At 36.0% G+C, this 21,151-nt stretch overlaps 1 long non-coding RNA gene across 1 annotated transcript in view; it reads right to left on the bottom strand.

Annotated features, from left to right (window-relative positions):
* Positions 1 to 823: 823 nt before the first annotated feature.
* Positions 824 to 21,151, bottom strand: part of LOC132013489 (uncharacterized) — a 29,211-nt gene continuing 8,883 nt past the window's right edge. Inside the window, exons 3-4 of the long non-coding RNA XR_009403019.1 lie at positions 9,992 to 10,170; positions 824 to 1,378 (exon numbers count right to left, since the gene is read on the bottom strand). This is a non-coding gene — a long non-coding RNA (uncharacterized LOC132013489). The remainder of the gene's footprint in view (positions 1,379 to 9,991; positions 10,171 to 21,151) is intronic.

The raw sequence follows: 21,151 nt of genomic DNA, 5'->3' as shown, positions 1-21,151 counted from the left end.
CTCAATGTGTACAACACTAAATGAGACAATTAATCCATATAAAAGCAATCTAAAACTTGAGGATGACCTAGCAGTAGTTCAACAACCTCTGCAGCAGACTAATTTTCTCTGGTCCTCCATGGGGAAAAAATCCGAAGTGAAAAAAAGAAGGCACTAGGCCAAAATTATGTGCATTCTCCTTTGTTATAAATGATGAAAGTCATAGCTTTCTACCTAGTAGTAGACCTGTTCAATCACCTAGAACTTTCCCTAAAACATGTAAATGTCACTCCAGGCATGAGACCATGAATAACCTGTTCTTCATATACAGGACTAATATTTTATACAATCTCCTTATAGGTGGAATTAAAACTTTAGTAATAGTTCAGGATCAATAGAAAACCCACAGGTTCTCCCTAATTCATCTCTAATACCACAGGACTATCATTCATCTGTTTACATGTTCATATTAGAACTAACTGCATTCTATCATATGATCTCCCTGATATGAGGAAGTGGTGATGCAACATGGAGGCTTAAGTGGGTAGAAGAATAAATGAAACAAGATGGGATTGGGAGGGAGACAAACCATAAGTGACTCTTAATCTCACAACAAACTGAGGGTTGCCGGGGGGAGGGGGTTTGGGAGAAGGGGGTGGGATTATGGACATTGGGGAGGGTATGTGATTTGGTGAGTGCTGTGAAGTGTGTAAACCTGGTGATTCACAGACCTGTACCCCTGGGGATAAAAATATATGTTTATAAAAAATAAAAAATTAAAAAAAAAAAAAAAAAAAAGAACTAACTGCATTCTTCACAGTAGGAGCCATGTGTTAATTTTGAAACCTCAACATCAAGCACTTATGTGGTAAGGGATCAATTAATGCAAGGCTGTTTTGTAAATTATTGAATCATAGCAAATTACCAAATGTTGGGTATTTTAGAAGTTGAGGCATACAATGAGTTGTCTTTACGTCAATGTCAGTGTCACTGTCAATGACACTTAATGTCAAAAGCCTAGCTTCCTTAAAAATTTATTTTATAAGATTATATTAGATAGAGTTAAATTACCTTTTCAAAATACACAAAACAATGCATTTTAGGGTACCAGATACCTCTCACATTCACATGAAGTTGAGAATTTGGAAGTAGAAAAGAATCTGGATCACAAAGTAATTAGTAAATTTTTGTAGTGGATACTAAATCATTTAAAAGAAGATCATTTAAAAATATAAAATGGGGGCACCTGGGTGGCTCAGTGGTTTAAGCCACTGCCTTCGGCTCAGGTCATGATCTCAGGGTCCTGGGATCGGGTCCCGCGTTGGGCTCTCTGCCGAGCGGAGAGCCTGCTTCCCTCTCTCTCTCTCTGCCTGTCTCTCCATCTACTTGTGATTTCTCTCTGTCAAATAAATAAATAAAATCTTTAAAAAATATATATATAAAATGGTACTTTATTTGCCCCAGAAAATATTATTATAGGCCAAACAATATCTATTCTGTTCAGCACATTGTTCCCAGCATTATCAATATTTAAATTTATAATTATCCAGATTATTCAGTATGAATTGGTTTAAATATTGTAATATTGTTACCATTGCTCTTGCTTATTATTATTTTTTTTAGTTTTCTCCAAATTCTCTTCAACCCTATCACTAAGAGTTTTTTGAATTGGTAAACCATCTCTAATTAGTGTTATCCTCTACTTTCCATTTTCTCATTGAAAAGAAATCCAGAAGAATTTTCTCCCTGACAATTCTGCTTAGTTCTTTGTGGGGCTATAATATATTTATAGTGAGGATGGAAGCTGCCAGCAGCACTCTGTGAAATGGGCTCAGCACACACACAAACCACAGGGACGTGTGACAAAGCAAGTAGGTGAGCACTTTCCTACCATTTGCAAAATGTTTCCTTGGTAACAGACTTATACTTCAGGGAATAAATTTGAAAGCCACCTGTAGCATCTCAAACACTTTGATCCTTTTGCACCAGGGAATTTCAGTGAAATATGTTCAACTGTGAATTTAACAAATTGCTTTGGTGGTGCTATTGGATAAATATGAAAAACATCTCTGGTAGATTTGGGGCTCCTGATAAGTTATATCCAAATTCAATATGTTGAAACAAAAAATGAGAAGATAGATTGTATTCAATATATGTGTGTAAATAGTTTATCGTGACTATAATACTTGGTGTATGGTACCCACCACTGCTAATAAATTGAGGAAGAAGAGTAAGATCAAATGGATATTGTGTATGGATTATAAGTATCAATGGTTTTCAACTATATCACACAATTCCAGGTAACAAATAACCCAAAGAAAATACAAACACAAAACAAAAACAAAAGCAAAAAAAAAAATAAAAAAAGGTACCTAAACCAATACAGATTTACCATGTAACAAATGTAAGAATAATATGGAAAACTGTTTCAATGATATTATATAACAAATAACATAACTCATCTTTCAGAAGAATTACTATAGTACCTGAAGGCTAATTGGGTTATGTCAGTTCACTCTGTGACTCAGAACATACGGCATATAAAAGATATATTAATATGCACATCCCTCTGAGAAGTACCGTGATTCACCATGATGTTACTGTATATGATAATATGTGCTTCATTCATGACTGATGGTTCTGGGAAGATGTCAAGGAATAACAACGATTGTCTTCTAATACAAGTGGTGACCAACATAACCAGTAGCATTATCACTCCACCATCCCATAATATTTGTAGTCCCTTAGCCATAAATGCCTACAATGAATTGAAACCCTGTCCTCAAGAAAAATGCAATTAATTAGGAAATTCAACATGATAACTAGATTAGAAGAACCATAACCATACAAATGTAGTTACTCTAAACACAAAGGGAATTCTGCCACAAGCATTTTAAAAGACAGTGTCTAAAAGTGATGGAGAACATGAACACTGACACCAGACTACCTTAATTAAAACCCTCTTGCACCACCTGTTAGTAGTAGATGGTATGATCATCACCATCTAATTAGGCAAATCGTTTTCTGTCTTTTTTTTTTTTTTTTGCTGTAAAATTTAGATTCTTCCAGAATTGTTGTGAAAATTTAATGAATTGGTATTTGTAAAAGCAAACAAACAAACAAGAAAGAGAACAACAGAAAACTTTAAAATAATGCCTTCAAATTGATATAGGAGCACCTTTTATTTTAGCACCATTTTTTTTTAAGTTGGTTTTTTTTTTTTTCTTTATTTGACAGAGATAGAGAGAGCACAAGCAGGCAGAGCGGCAGGCAGACAGACTCCCCCCTGACTGACAGCCTGACATCAGAATCCACCACAGAACCCCCGGATCATGACCTGAGCCGAAGGCAGCTGATTAACCTACTGAACCACCCAGGTGCCCCTGGAACACCATTTTTACTAGACATTTTCAAGCCTGAAAGGAACAAAGGCACACTTGTATTAATTCAGGCCATAAAAGTTTATTATAAAGATATGGAAAAAGTTATGAAAATAATCTTCACCACCAGAATATCAACACCACAGGGATGAGAGCTTTCCTGTTCACTAAGGAGTCCACCACTTAGAATAAGCACTTGGCACATAGGCACTTGATAAGTATTTGTGGAATGAGTAACACTGCAAAGCCAATATTTTGAGACATTGGAAAGTTACTCAAAATATATGCCAAAACACTAGCAATGAATAACTACTTGGTCATATCAGCACATCAGATATATACTGCTTCCTCCCCTCCGTTGCTCATGATTTCACAGCTGTGGGCTTCAAGCATACTGTGTCTTTACTTCCATCTGTTCCTGTGAATAATCACTGAGTCCTTCCTAGATGTTCCTCTCAGTATAATGGCTTCTCTGGACTTTTCATTTCTCTATAACCAACTCTCAGCTTTGCTCTCATTACCAACCATTAACCTCCCCATCAGTCCCCTGGCCAACCCCCAAAGAAAGAATTTAATCAGTTCAGCCAGTCATATTGCCATATAGTCTGCTTCTATTGGGCAGAGTTTTGCATTTAGGTTACCTCTTAATCTGTTAGCTACTTTATGAGTGGTCCTGATTGGGGTTAGGCAACCAATACTGGTTTTATCAGCTGTGGTAAGACAAGAGAATAGTCTAGAGCAGAGCTAGTATATCATGCGATCTGAGCGTGAGAAAATATCAAGAAGACTGTAAGAATGGCACTCATTTGGAGGCTTAAGGGACCATACAAACAGGAAAAAAGTTTACTTGTCCTATCCAAACAAATTCATGAAATACTATGGTTTCGTTTAGGATGGGGGAAAACCCTCAGGCATACTAAATAATAATGCCATTGGTGAGATGCAACCACTTACATGTAAAGAGATAGTTTATAAATAGCTCAACCAGCAGGAGTAATTGAAAAAGTGATTAAACATCCATTTAAGAGGTATCCCATTACTCACCAGTCATGCCACCAAAATAAAATGGGACTAGTAAAAATTCATGGAAAGATCATTAGATGTCAGGGGTCGCTTATCCCTTTGCCACCCCATTTTGTATATGTGAAGATCCTTGAAAGAGTCAATTACAGAATGTGGAATTGTATTTCCATAGACAGGGAACACAAAGTAGGTCCTACTATGGCATATATTAGTCTATTACAACCTTCCCCAATGGCCATTTAAATATAGTACTTCTGTTTTATTTTGCACATGCACATAAATTAAATTATAGAACAATGCATCACATCTTTAATTTATTAAAACAGTTCATTATAACTCAAAACTACCACCAGTATCATTGCTAGGGTGTATCTGAAGTTCAGTTCTTCTCCAACTACTTCAGTCATAGCCTCATTTTTTTTTTAAGGTTTTATTTATTTATTTGAGAGAGAGAAAGAGTGAGAGAGAGCATGAGAGGGGAGAAGATCACAGGGAGAAGCAGACTCCCGCGGAGTTGGGAGCCTGATGTGGAACTCAATCCCAGAACTCCGGGATCTTGACCTGAGCTGAAGGCAGTCGCTTAACCAACTGAGCCACCCAGGCGCCCTGATCCTAGCCTGATTAAAGGATTTTTCAGTTCATATCTCTAGTACAATGATCAGCACAAGAAGAACACATTCATTCATTTTTTTTTTTTATTGTGCTTTGGATGTTTCTTGTTTGAGCACAGAAGTTCTAATATAAGAAAAGATGTCTATGTTCCAAAAGCTAAGATGGAATGTAGATGTATAAAAGAATTCCCACAAAATCTTCCTCCTGCCTTCATATTCCTTCTCACTAAGCTGTTTCCTCATCATTTACCTGTACTTTGCCAGTCCTCTCTTCTTCAACTGCAGTTTTCTAAGCCTTTCGTTTTCTTTTCTTTTCCTAGGTATTTAACAATGTAATATATTTAAAGTATCTAATGTGAATAAAATCCCCAGGAGGCAGGAAAAAAAATGAAAAATGTGTGTGTACAATGTGCCAATTTGATATAAAGTATACATTGTTAAACGACTACCACAATCAAGTCAATTAACCCATCTATCACATCATATATTTTTCTCTAAGGCATCCAAATCGGCAAAGAAAAACACATTCTTAAGAATAAATTGCAAAAAAGGCAAAAGATACACATTGTTTTAATCAGTGCTTAATAAAAATTGAAGACTTAAAACTCTAACTAAATTCTTTTTTATATTCCTTTTTTAAAAATGTTATTAATTTCTTTTCAGCGTTACAGAATTCACTGTTTATGCATCACACCCAGTGCTCCATGCCATATGTGCCCTCCACAATACCCATCACCTGGCTCCCCCAATCTCCCACCCCCCTTCCCTTCAAACCCTCAGATTGTTTTTCAGAGTCCGTAGTCTTTGATGGTTCACCTCCCCTTCCAATTTCCCTCAACTCCCTTCTCCTCTCCATCTCCCTATGTCCTCCATGCTACTTGTTATGCTCCACAAATAAGTGAAACCATATGATAATTGACTCTCTCTGCTTGACTTATTTCACTCAGCAGAATCTCTTCCAGTCCCGTCCATGTTGCTACAAAAGTTGGGTATTCGTCCTTTCTGATGGAGGCATAATACTCCATAGTGTATATGGACCACATCTTCCTTATCCATTCGTCCGTTGAAGGACATCTTGGTTCTTTCCACAGTTTGGCGACCGTGGCCATTGTTGCTATAAACATTGGGGTACAAATGGCCCTTCTTTTCACTACATCTAACTACATTTTATAACGTCTTTGAGATGTCATTCACATATTGTAATTAAAATGAACAACTGGGTGCCTGGGTGGCTCAGTTGGTTAAGTGTCTGCCTTTGGCTTAGGTCATGATCTTAGGGTCAGCTCCCTGATTAGTGGGGAGTCTGCTGTTCCCTCTCCCTCTGCCCCTCCCCTTGGCCCATGCTTTCTCTCACGCTCTCAAAATAAATAAATAAAATCTTTTAAAAATAAAGAAATAAAATAAAATGTACACCTCAGTGGTTTTTAGTATAATCAGTTATGTAACCACCATCACTGACTCTGGAACATTCTATCACCTTGAAAAGAAACTCCCTACCCTTTACAATTTACTCTCCCATTTCCTCCTATCTCTCTCCCATCCATTGGCAACTACTGTCTCTATGGAATCTGCCCTTTCTGAACACTTCACATAAATTAAATTCTATAGTATGTGGCTTTTTGTGTCTGGCTTTTTTCACTTAACATACTATTTTCAAGGTTCATCCATGTTGTAGCATGAATCAATATTTTACTCCTTATTCATAGCAGAATAATATCCCATTGTATGAATTTAACAGATGTCAGGTTTTGTTATAGCATTTAGAAATTCAATAAACAGAATTGCTGAGACCACATTGTGCAGAGCACTCTTCTAGGCAAGAATAGATAGGTAAAATGCCATCTACAGGCAAATATAATTTAACTGTTTGGGCTTAAATGATCATTCAATTCAGTTTACAAGTCTCTAAAAGTAGCAACTCAAAATTTGATTTAGCCGAACACTTATCTCAGAAAAACTTTCAGCATGAGTATAAAGTGTTCAAATACAAAAAAAAAAAACAGCTGATTTTTCATCTTCTCCTATTTTTGTGAATTATATCCTATTTTGTTTTCCTTATTAAACAGAGTCTCAGTTGATAAGAAAACAAGGTAAAATATTGTAGGTCACACATTGTTCCAACTGTAATATGGAAACAATCCAGGCACCATACTCTTCAGATTCTTTTGGATTGAGTCATATCTGAATTGTTAGTAAAATTGCAAGGTCATAATATAGTCAACTATTTTAAAACATATTTTTTGTATACTGGGAATGTCCTAAACATTGCCCAAAAATGTAAATATATTCACTCCTACTTGATATGACCATTCTAAGGCAGTGACATATGATTGCCATGTATTAGAACTATTACATAATTTGCTAAGCAAGTACTCTATAAATATGATGTAGTTAACTTGCAGTCAACATATATGCTTGGAGAATGGGTGTTCTTTTTAAAATTGATATTAATATAAGAACATACTTAATTTGGGTACTGCTACAGAAAACTTTTCAAAGACTTGGTACTTCACTTTTTTGTTATAATAAATATAATGCAATAAGAGTACAAAATTATGTTGCTGGAAAGATGAAAATGTAAATGCCAAAAGACAATCATTCTATATACAATTTTTGTTGTATGGAAATAGAGATGCAGAAGTACATAGCAAACACACATGCTTAATTTATGTTTCCTCTTGAATATTAAATCAAGCAAGTATATCCATGTATACCCCATTCATTAAGCCTTCTTATCTTGGGTACCAGTTAATTTATGTTTTGTATTATGTTAATATTGTTAATTTAAGTTAATGTATTTATGACCTTTATAATTTAAGTTTTTTTGGAGTGGATCTTTCAGTTTTGTTTTCAAATTCCTTGTCTTTTCTTGCCATGCTACTCATAATATGGCAACTAGAAAGATTTTTTTTTTCCTGTGAGCTATATGTTTTATGTAACTGCTCAGGAATAATGTCCAAAATCAAAAGGCAAAATAAATAAATCATGGAAGAGTGTGAGTGTATTGGACATTGAATGAGACAGTAGAGTTGGAATGAATACAGCAAGATAAAGGCAATTAATACATGCTTGACACTAAAAGTATAAAATCAGAAAAAAAATGAAAACATAAATTAATACTGCTTTCAGGTTAATGTTTTATGAAGAGAAACAAGAGCTGAACTCAATGAGAAAAACAGCCAACAACTTTAATCCTATTCTGTGTTTGGGGGAAAAAAGCTTTGTCCAGTTGAAAGCCTAATAATTTTTTCACTAAATGGGAAAGCAGATAAAACATGCTGTTCTATAGGGGAAAACTACCATTTTTGTTGTTGTTGTTGTTCAGAGATTTATTCCACCTAAATTCTTATGAGAACCCTTGAATTTTGAAGAAAATAGCATAATTGAACACTCCAAACTAGCCAACTTGAATTCACCGGTCATATTTTGATTTAAGTTTGGAAAGCTTCTTGACTCCATAAGAATAATACCTTTTTTGAGATTCACTGGATTATTTATATTGAGAGTAATTTGGTGCTCTCCAGGACATAAAATAATATCATTGTCATATTTATCTCATGTGACTTACCCATTTATTGCAATGGCTTCAGATCCTCTTAAAATAAAATATTTTAGCATATTTGTTATAAATCAATACATTATTATACATATCATATTTATATCTGGTCTTAACCTCACTCATTCCATCTGATCTCCCAAAGGCAACCTTATAACTGCCAAAACTAGTGGACACTTCTGTGCCTTGATTCTTAGGGACCCCTCTGGCAGCTATGTTCAATTTTAGCTCTCTTTTCATCTCACACCATCATTTTTTTATTCTGCCTTTTCTGATTTTGGACATTATTCTTGAGCAGTTATATAAAACATATAGTTCACAGAAAAAAAAATCTTTCTAGTTGCTATATTATGAGTAACATGGCAAGAAAAGGCAAGGATTTTGAAAACAAACTGAAAGAACCAATCTAAAGGTATTAAATTATAAAGTTTATAAATACATTAACCTAAATTAACAATATTAACAACCGGTTATTCTCAGGCAATTCCATCTAAACAAAAAGTTTCCACTATCACTTATGTGTGACTATTCTCAAATCAACATCAAAAACCCATTTCACTGTCCTGGGTTCTAAATTCCCATCTTTCCACCTGTATGCCCCATAGACACATAAAACTCATTTCTAATGCCAGACTTAGCATAACTTTCTTGTATTCTCTCACTCTCCGAAGTATCACTAGAGTGTGCCATGTTCTCTCTCTGTGTCTCTTTATTTTTTTGTTTTTAAGGTGGCAGACTTTTAATGAAGAAAAAAAAGAGTACGATTAGTGGTAATCATGAGATAATGGTGAAAGCATTTAATAAAATTTTAAAATGTGTTATATTAGAGATATCTGTAATCTATTTTTCTTTCTCTTTATTTTAAAAATACATATAATTTCCATACTCTAGTTCTACTGGGTTGTAAAACTATTTAAAAGCCAAAACTTAACAAATGAAACATTTGAAAAATATAATAGAACAGCCAAACACACTAGAATGTTATATTGTTAAGAGTGTAATACGCAGTCTGTCAGAAGTCCTTTCTGATTTAAAGTTAATTTATATCATTAATCACATAGCTTCTAATGGCATTTATTTCAGGTGTGTGTTTAGATTTAAACATTCTAGCAAGATACAATTTTTTTTTCTCCACAATACATTAGTACTTTTAGGATATTAAGAAATAACTTTTAGTGATGGTAAAACATTTGTACAACAGAAGAGAATAGGCTATATATGAAGATTTTTGATGCTTTAGCATGAGATACATTGAAGGGGCTATAAAAATTTAGAGTATTTCTGCCCATGGCTTTTTATGACTTTTGTCTCTTGTAAACTTTACTTGGAGACTCTATTTGTCTTTTGTAATTTTTGCTGGAAATGGTTAATAGAATTGTTAATAGAAGATGACACTGACAGTATAGAAAGAAAGAATGTGGATCAATATGTTTTCAAATTACCTGAAACTTCTTTGTCTCATCATCTGCCCTTTCATTTAGTTGGCCACTATGTGTTCTGATATCTTATATCTGTTCCCTTAGTCATTGCTGAAGTTCAGATAATCTTTTCTCATATGAATTCCCAATTCTTTCCATGTTGCAGGTTTTAGTCACTCCCCAATCAGTTCAAAAAGTTAGTTCTAAGAAGAAAAAAAGACAGGCTTTAATCAGACCCCATCACTGCTGAAAATTCTCTAGTGGAACTCTATTATTGATAAAATACTAAGACAGCCTTTCATAGCCTGGAATTCTTATTCCAGCCCTGTGTCTCATGTAGAACCTACAAATATCTTTTGCTCCAAATATATTAAATTAGTTACAAATTTCTAAATATTACCATATTTCAGAGGGAGGTTTATACATGGCACTCTCTCTAATACCCATGGTTAACACTGTGTTATCATGTGTTTAATACTCAATTCCCCTTGGAAAATATTATCAAATAAATTACAGAAACATATCAAATATAGTAAACTCAGGCTTTTCCTCTGGGCTCTTTTCTGACTTCCAAAATATTCTACATATACATCAGTTTGAATAGCTCTTTCTTATTCTACAATTAATTTTCTTGATTGTCTCCTCCGATTTATTGAGTTCCTTGATAACAATTTTTATTTTTTTAAATTTCTATACACCTATGACTAACACATCAGCTGATGATTAGTAATACTCAATAAATAACTTTTGAATAAATAAAATAGTGAACATATCAGACAGAAGCACAGTAGGCCCTCAGGAGTGGCAAAAGTGTAATACAAAGTGCCAGTCTTAACCTTATGAACAATGTTACAGGATTTATACTTAAGTCTATATCTGTAATTACTTCTTTGATTTGATTTAGCATTTAAAAATATTAAGCAGTCTATAAGTATGTAAACGGCCTTTATTTGCCTTTCTAGCAAAATGGAGACCAAATTTAAAGAGAATATAATAGCAAAATGAATTTTAAAATCAATCTTTCAGTCACGGTATCTCCACAACAACCAACCTCTGTTGGTAGAATTCTATTTTACTTTTTTTTTTCTTTAAGAATTTACTTATTTGACAGAGAGTGAGAGAAGGAGAGAAAGCACAAGTCGGGGGAGCAGCAGAGGGAGAGGGGGAAGCAGGCTCCTTGATGCGGGACTCGATTCCAGGATCCTGAGATCATGACCTGAGCTGAAGGCAGAGGCTTAACTCACTGAGCCATCCAGGCGCCCCCTTTTTTACTTTCATTAGGCATTTTGTTGTCATCAGGACCTGCCCTACGGAGTAAAAACCAGAAGCTCATTACTTTAAGCATACTCACAAATGATTGTGAAATTACATATGATCCTGCTTGGAATTTAAAGTAGAAACATTTTGTACCAAGTTGAGAAAGTCTTAAGCAAACAATAACTTTGGTATATCCTTTACGGGGACTTATGACATGCTCTTATTTTCAGTATTTAAAATTAAATGTGAATGTGCAATACTATAGCATTCCATGTTACTTTTTTGTTTTTGTGTTTGAGATAAGACACCTTCTCTTTCATAAAAATCAGGATATACTGAAAAAACATTAAGCCATTTGAGTTTTAAAGTATATACATGATTTTAAAAAAATGACAACACACCTTTTATTACATTTCCAATGATTAACAAAGAGAGACCAGAAGGTTGGTACTAGAGACAGCTGAGAGAATGAGTAAGTTCTTAAATGATTAAGAGCTCAGATGTTAAAGTTCATCAAGATTGGTGCAGGTCTGAGCCATACCTCTTATGCAGTAGCACTGTGAGTATCTATTCCACGCCTTAGTTTCCTTGGCTCCATAATAGGGATAGTAAGAGGCAATTTTTCAAGGAGTTGTGAAGCATAAATGAGATCCCACACATACTGAGCTTAGTCCAGGACCCAAATGGTAGTGTTGTTTATGGTTTTGTTTGTGTGGCAGCTATAAAGACACACTAAATATACATAACACAGAAAGATATTTATTAAAATATATATATATATATATTTGTTTATTCTTTCTAAAAATGTTTCTTGAAGCCTATTCTGTGCCCTCTCCTGTGTTAAGTATTACTGAAAATTTGATGAGGATGAGATAGTTCCTGCCCCCAAGTAGTTTATGACTAACGAGGGACATAGGCCATGAACAATTAGATGGCGCTAAAAATGTAAGGTCCTTGAGGACAGGGACCATACATTTTGATTTAACACATTATCTGGCGCAGACTACAAACACCAAAAATATCTATTGAAAGAAGGAAGGGAAAAGAAGACAAGGAGGAAAGACATGAGACAGGAAAGTGAGGAGAACAACTCATAGAACAGATAAAGAAAATGCATTAAAAATGAATAAACTTTTCATAGCCAGCCTGGGAAGAAGAGATGATATTTGAAAGTGAGTTTCAAAAAAATGAGGGGAAGAAATAGAAGAAAATAGTTGCAGGGGAAGGAATGTATATAATGTTGACAAATCCTAAGATAACACCAACAATTTGAGGAAGTAATATTGGAATGGAGTGTAGGTTCACAGTGTAGAGGGAAGAGTGATGGGTGGTGGGAGGTCAGGCCTGAAAGACGGTGCCGCTGCAGAATTCTGAAGAGCCTTGTAATCGGGCTTGGTATTAAGAAGGTTGTCTTTTAGGTAATGGGAATCTTGAAGAACTTGTTATTAGAGGAGCACCATAACTTGCTTTATTGGAAGAAAGGAAACCAGTACTTATTTGTGACATGGATGAACTAGAAAGAGTAGTGACACAAAGGGCACTTAAGAAGGAATTGCACAAATTAAAACAAATTATGATCCACTGGGCTGGATTTGGATATAACCATATAAGAACCAAAGATCTATGGAGGCAATTACTCCCTTTGGCACTTTCTCCCTTCTTCCAACTCAGGGACTAAGCATACTACTTCTTGACTTTGGGCTGCCCACTTCAGGGCTTGAAAAATCCACCCAACCCTGTCCCATGATCCAGGAAGTGAGTCATCGCTCAGGCAAAACCTACAGGCTGAAACCAGCATCAAAGGTCAGGATGAACAGGAAATCAACACCTGGATAAACAGGAGAACAAAATAAAATAAGAAGACCAACTAAACAGAAAAACAGGCAAGGGTATAAATGAATAAAAATAGACCAGGAGAAAATGTGAAGGGAAGCTGGACCCTGGAAGATACGGCAAACACACAGTCATGCAGTAGTGAAGTATTTAAGCAGCTAGAGAGAAATAAAGGAATAAGTAAATAAATGAAAAGAAAAATAGGAAATCCACAAATTTTGGAAAAGCACACAAGCACATAGCACCAGTACTGAGATCTTAATGACTGAGATGGCTCTCTACTTTGGTCTCACTTACCCTATTTGATTTGTGCTGGAATCACGGTCTATCTCCTCCATGGTTCTTATGCACATACCTGCACTGAAACACCCCCTCCATACATACACACACCCTACGATGGCTTACACATAAAAGGAAGTAGTAAAACAACAAAACCTGTTCCAAGAAATAGACTGGAACACCTTAACTTGCCTCTCTCATTGTTTCCTTTGTCCTGCAATTCTTGGCTTTGACCCAGGCTTTTAATATTTGCTTCTCCTGGCTCTTTGGCTCCAGCTATCTTTCACCTTACTGATCTTTCACTTCCCAGAAGTTCTCCCAGCAAAAGGGAGATCCCACAACCTCCCACTGGCTGAGTTCTGCCTTCTATTTTGCTTCTCATATCTTCACTTGGAAAGTTACAGAAAGGCAAATCTAAGTCATGAATCGGGGAGAAAGATTGTGAGGGCACCTGGCTCAGATGAAGGAGTCTATTTGCCAAAAGAAAAGCTTCCATCAAACAGATCTAGACAGCTCAGTTATCCCTGCTGCCCAGGATAATGTGAACTTGTTTCCATTTCTTTTTTATTTGGAATATTTTAGGCTACTTTACATGTAAACCAATATCTTTAATGGTAAACCCATTTAATATATTGGTCTATAATAATCCTAGAAAATATTTCCTAAGCCAGTTGAAAGTAATGACTTGAGGATGGTGAAAAATATGATTGAAGTTCTGTTCTCAGTGTTCCTTGCTTCTACCACTCTACCAACAATGTGAACATCAGTGAGTTCCTGAGACTTGGATGCCTGCCATGGGCACTGACGTCTTAAGAGAAAATGGCCCCAATTTTTTTTTTCCTTTCTTTTTACTCACTATGACTTCTGCAATATGATTTTTAGAGATCTGAAAAAAAATTATTAACCGAAAGACAGAGGAAGTTGTCATACATATATACTCTACTTGTCAAACATAGTTTTGTATGGGGGATGGTTTATGAATGGATTCAGATATCTCTGTTATGGTTGACGAGAATTCTGCCCAAAAAAGATATCCTACACCAAAAGGCAAGAAACAATTGAAATAATAATTATGGTTTTTAATTCTATAATTGCAAAGTATTGTGCTAGCTTTTTAAAAAAAGATATATTATTTGTTAGAGAGAGATTGTGTACATAAATGTGGGAAGGGACAGAATGAGGTGACAAGCAGATGAACCACTGAGACTGGAGCTCAACCCAGGGCTCAATCTCACAACCCTGAGATCATGACCTGAGCTGAAACCAAGAGTCAGATGCTTAACTAACTGAGTCACCCAGGCGTCCCAGTTTTGTGCTTGCTTTTAAAAATACATTATCTTATTTAATCTTCATGATAAACTGTGAGGCAAATATTATAATTCTAGTTTTACAGAGAGGGAAACAAAGACTTTTAGAAAAGTAAAATGCCTAAGATAACATAGCAAGGACATATATGAAAATATATTAATAACCGTACATGTAGAAAGCAAATTCATTATGAAAAGGAGATAATTTTAAAATTATGCATACATATCAGCCTAAATATTTCATTCATTCAAATTCATGGTGAGATTACTAGATCTGCTACGAGTAGGAATCTCACAACAGACTTTCTTAAAAAAAAGAGAAGCAAAAAGCCAATGTTCAGCTTCCTCTTGCCAACTTTTCTCAAAGAAGTTAAGAGGACAACAGTATTGAATATCATCTCTTCGTAAATATTAGAATGTTAACTTTTATAGTTATGGATTTCTGATATTTACAGTTAAGGTTATTTATTCTTTTTAACAAAATATTGAATTCCTTTCACGTGATACACATCTTCCTATATCCTGCAGGTGGAACAGTAAACAAGGAAGCCCGAGTTCCTTCTGTCATAGAGCTGACATTCTAGTTCAGGAAATACATATAAACGAAATAATTCCCAATCTGGATCAGTGATATAAAAGTTACAGAGGGCTAACTTAGACAATAAAAGGATGAGTAGGGGAATGTCAAAAAAGATTATCTCAGACAATCTTTTATCTGGACTTCAGATGTTTTGGTCAGTGAACTGTTTGTTCTCAGCACTGAGAAATTGCAAACAGACTGTTGGCCAAGGCGCCCACTGCATCTGCCATAGAGGTAGGCTCGGGGTTCCTTTCCCTCATAACAGTGATTTGTTTGGGGATGAGCGCATAATGCAAGTGAGGACAATCAGAATCTGCTACTTTTTTTTTTTTTAAGATTTTATTTATTTATTTGACAGACAGAGATCACAAGTAGGCAGAGAGCCAGGCAGAGAGAGAGAGAGGAGGAAGCAGGCTCTCTGCCGAGCAGAGAGCCCGATGCGGGGTTCGATCCCAGGACCCCGAGATCATGACCTGAGCCAAAGGCAGAGGCTTTAACCCACTGAGCCACCCAGGTGCCCCCCAAATCTGCTACTTTAACAAGGAAGAAGTTTCCATTCCAGTATAGCCGCTAAGCTTATAAGAAGTGGGCTGTGTCATATCGACAACTTAGGTGTTTTCTAGGAAACAAAAGAGAAAAAGAGAGGGAGAGCTTAACAAAGGCAGTTATGACCAAAGCCACAACCTGCCTCTGCACATTTCAGTCAGGGGCCAAAAAGCTACCCCTAAGTTGCTTCCTTTAGTTTGTTATTGGTTCCTGTACTATTTTGTTCATGAAAGTCATGATTATTCACAGGTGAGATTTAAGCATTAGCATAAATTATATAAATGAAGCAGTTGTGAAGAATATGGAGAAAACAGCATCACAGGCAGGGAACATGGTACATGAAAATTTCCCAAGATAAGAAATAATTCTGTAGCATGTTCTAGAAACTAATAGTTTTATCACCTCGTAAGAGAAGATAACACGACAATGCCGACCAACTGTCATTGATAAAAGCCAACATTTTACTGAAGTGCCTTGCCAATAGAAGGAAGTAATAGAAATAAGGCATTGAAGGGTAGGAAGGGAGGAGATGTTTGTAAATATATGTCTTTATTGAAAATATAAAAATATACACACACGTATACACCCACACACACTCTGTTAGAACAAATAAGAGAGTTCTGCAGGAATTGCAGGGAGAGGATCAATATGAAGAAGTGAGTGGTGTTCTATACACCAGCAATAACCTATCAGAAACTGTAATAATATAAAAATATTCTATTTGTGATAACAACATAAACATTGTGTTTCTATGAACAAAATTAATAAAAGATCAGCGAAACTGCTCTACAGAAAAAATGCAAAATATTATAGATGGACATAAAATAAAATTCAAATAATTGTAAGTTCAGCATTAAAATATTTAAATCTCTCCTCAAATTTAGCTATAAGTCTAATACAATTGCAATCAAAATATCCAGTGGATTTTGTGAATTCCTATTTTTAAAGCAAGCTACTCTAAGGAAAACAAAACTTTACCTCTATCTACTCAGGTTCTATGACTAGGCCTGAGAATTAATGATATGAAGCGGATTAACAGAAGAAAGGCATACAGATATTTACTCATACATGGGAGCTTATGTAGGAAAATGAAGACCCAAAGAATTAGCAAGACCCACATGCTAGATTGAACCAAGTGGCAATTGTAAAAAAGTAACTAAAGTGTATAGGGAGGTTAAAGGAAAATCAGATTTATTTTAACAAAATCTATTTGTATACATTTTTCTGGCCTCAATTCAATGTCTCTGGTGATAAAATGTTTTTTTTTGTTGTTGTTGTTGTTTTTTTTTTTTTTTCCTGAACATAGAGAGACATCTTTCATATGGAAGTTTTATTTCCTGCTCTTAGGAAGAAAAGAGGAGATCACAATATTTCTTTTGTGTCTGCTGTTTGTCAAGTGACTTTGGATAAAAATAGTGTTTATGCTAAATGTATGTTTGGGGATGGCATATTCTCCCATCTTTTGTGACATAAATTAATTATAAAATTCATTTGGAAAAATACAAACCAAAAAACACCCATGATAATTATGGAACCTAGGCAAGCCAGTCAAGTCAAGAGAGTTCTTTTCTAGTGTCTTGTTCAAAGAGGGATTTATGATTAGGGGCATTGGGGTCTCAGAGGGACTTTGTTTTTTTTTTTTGGGGGGGGGGGGGGACTTTGGATAATGCAGGATCTCATTCCCTCTCTCAGACCTACCAAACCAGAATCTACATTTTAACAAAATCCTCAGGTGATTTGTATTCAATTAACGTTTTCAAAGCAATCATCACTGAACCTTCTCCCCATAGGTCTAAACTTTTGGATTATACACTGAGATTTATATTTATATAAATTTATAACCCCCAATTCTGGGTTATAAATTGATGCGTGAGTTATATAACTTGTTTTGCTTTCATTCTATATCATTTGTTTAATATAGAAAAGATCTAATTTAAATCTTCTAGATATGCCTTCTTTATAAAAAGCGCACGCACACACACATACACACACACATGAAATATCATCCAAATTAGCAATGTATGCCTTGCATTCTATCATACTGAAGGAATACCATATTTTCTAATTAATCTTTCCCATAAGTCACTTCTCAGATGAAATCAAGAGAAACAAATGAATAATGTCAGTTTCAAATGGAAGCGATAATATTCTGGGAAGTTGTGGATGCCCGCCAATACTTCCGTTATAACATCATTCCTTTCCTTCTTTGCTCTATTTAGTGTTTCCATTTCTGTGGTTGGTTTTCTTATTCCAATTAATGGTAGTTGCACCAAACACTCAACTGGTTTTGAAGTTTTCCCCGCTCAGATTCCACCTTGCTGTTCCCTGTGGACACCAGTCTCCATTACCAAAAGGTCAAGATCCCGAGATACTGCCTTGCTCCTTCCAGCATCTGAGTATCAACAACACAGCATGGCATTACTTGTAGAATGGTATAAATGTACTTCTTCTCCTTTGCATTTCCTTTTAACTACCTCATCTCTATTCTACCAAAGCCATGCTTTGCCTCAAGATGTTCTAGAACTGCTAATAAAGAATGTAAATGTAAAAAGTCGATATTCAGAGTTTGAGATATAAAATAAGGTTCTTGAGACTATAATAACCTTATAAACTTAAATAAAAAGCTTTACCAGAATGATTTTCTAAACAATACAACAAGGCCCAGTATCTGGTCAAACTGAGTGTTGAGATTCCAATAAGCCAGGGATCTATGAAAGCCAAGATATGACAGAAGAGAAATCTTTGCTGAAAGGGAAAAGGGAAAAACTTCCTCTCTCAGGGAAGCATGGAAGTTTTCAGGAGGTAGAGAGATATGGAAAGGCACAGGGTGAAAAATTCATGTTCCCTCTGGAATGAACTCTCAGAGAGCATTTACAGGTTGGAGAGAGATCTGTAATTAGAAGGGTTTGGATCCTATTCTCCGTGTAAAACTCTGAGTGGGGTACAGTCCTCTGTTGTGTGAAGTGACCCAGCACTTGCCTAGGGCTTCTGCGAAGGAGTAAATCTGAAGTCATGGCATGGAAAAACCAAGGAGAAAAAAAGGTCAGCATCTATGTGGCCCTGATTTCTATGTTGTATAAAAGTAATCCACAGGGCACCTGGGTGGCTTAGTTGGTTAAGCATTTGCCTTCTGCACAGGTCATGATCTCAGGTCCTGGGATAGAGTCCTGCCTCCGGCTTCCTGCTCCACAGGGAACCTGCTTATCCCTTTCCATCTGTCCTTCTCCCTGCCTACTTTTTCTCTCAAATAAATAAAATCTCTCTCTTTTTTTTCTTTTTTCTTTTTTTAAAAAGAGATCCAGGTCCTCTATAGGAGGAAGAAGACCGTTTGAGAGCCAAGAGGCACCACCGGGGGATGAGAAGACTCAGAGGGGTGAACGGTGAAGTGATCCTGCAAGACAGTCTGTGAGGTCTAGCTGCCACACAAAGGAATGTGGGTAATATTGTGAGCACATGGGAAGCCACTAAATAATTTTTCAGCATAACATAGCTGTATTTGATCTGGTTTTCCAACTCCATTTTGACACTGGGCCATCCACATCTTGTGCTCTTGTCATTTTTTTTTTTTTTAAGGTTTATTTATTTGAGAGAGAAAGAGTGAGCAAGAGAGAGAGAGAGAAAGAGAATGAGCAGGGTGAGGAGCAGAGGGAGAAGCAGACTCTCTGCTCCACAGGGAGCTCCAGGCAGAGCTTGATCCCAGGACTTGGGGATCATGACTGAACCAAAACCAGATGCATACCCTACCGAGCAACCCAGGTGTCCCTGCTCTAGTCATTCTTAACAATTTTTGAATTTGTCATATTCTTCACACCACCTTATATTTGTATGTCTCCCCATTTCCTAGAAATTCATACTCTTTCTCATCCAGCCAGGTATTCCAAATTCTTCAAACTCTGCTCTTGCGCCACCTCCTACGGATGTCTGCCATGACATGCCCACACCCAGTCTGCATTCTCAACCAGAGGACTACATATCTCTCATCCGGCTTTCCCAAATCCTTGCACATATCCTCAGTATTCTCTTCTACAGTTTACATGGGTGTGCTTTAATTGCATGTTTTCTTGTCTGTCTGCCCTGGACTGATTTCCCTGAAAGGCAGAAGCTCTCTTTTATCGCTAAGCATTAGCATCTAACATCCTGCCTGGCACTCAGTTAACACTCAATAATGACTTCTTCAAGGAAGAATAAAAGAAGACGCATAAGGCAGTAAGCAGGCCCACTTAAATGTTACTGTCTGGAAAATCAGAGTTTCTTGGGAGGCGGAGGTGGAAGATAAGTCTTAAAGTTCTTAATTTTTGACTTTTAATACTTTTTAGTAGCATCAAATTAAAAGTTCCTAAATATCCATTTTTGTTTGAAACTATGTTATATAACTTATGGTTCAGTTGATAGCTACATAAACGTCCAAGAATAAGTGAGTTTCTTCTCAGAAATGGCTACAGATATGTTTAGTGTAATTCAGGTATCTGCCTTACTCGCTGGGGAAAAAAGGAGGGGGGCTTCAATTTCTTTTCTTCTCTCTTTTTTTAAGATTTTATTTATTTATTTCACAGGCAGAGATCACAAGTAGGCAGAGAGAGGGGTGGGAAGCAGGGTCCCCACTGAGCAGAGAGCCTAACTCAGGGCTTGATCCCTGGGATCACGACTTGTATTGAAGACAGAGGCTTTAACCCACTGAGCCACCCAGGTGCCCTTCAGTTTCTTTTCATTACAAAAAAAGTTTGATAAATTTTATCCATTTCCACTGTTGAAAATACATTTTGCCACCTTAAGCCTCTCAACTGCAGCTGTATTTACAGAAATCCATTTGGTAAGAAGGGCTTTTTCATGTAAATTTAGAGATTTTTGTTTCACATTGCTTTTCTTTCCTATAATTTTGTGCTTCTTTTCTTTCCTTTCCAAGCAAAATAGAAAAATGTTCAAAATATTTGTCTATTTTGCTTAAAGATTTATTTGTTTTAGAGAGAGAGAGAAAGACAGAGAGTGAGCACCAGCATGGAAGTTGGGGAGAGGAGAGGAAGAGGGAGAGAGAGTATCTCAAGCAGACTTCCCACGGAGTGTGGAGCCCAGCACAGGGCTTGATTTCACAATCTTGAGACCATGACCTGAGCTGAAACCAAGAGTTGGAGCTTAACCAGCTGAGCCACCCAGGTGCCCCTGATCTACTTTCATCTTCCTTGCTGGTCAGTTAATTTTTTTTTCAATTAACCATTTCAATCTCCTTATCACAAATATTAAATACTAGTTTTGAAAATTTCTTAATCTTCTGCAAATTCTCTTAAAGCAAAGGTTCTAGAATTTATTTCAGGATCTAGTGAAAATCATAGACCAGATCACAAAAGAAATATATATATATATATATATATATATATATATATATAT

The sequence above is a fragment of the Mustela nigripes genome, chromosome 1, assembly GCF_022355385.1.
Source record: "Mustela nigripes isolate SB6536 chromosome 1, MUSNIG.SB6536, whole genome shotgun sequence".
Taxonomy (NCBI): Eukaryota; Metazoa; Chordata; class Mammalia; order Carnivora; family Mustelidae; genus Mustela; species Mustela nigripes.
This window is presented reverse-complemented; position numbering and strand designations above follow the sequence as displayed.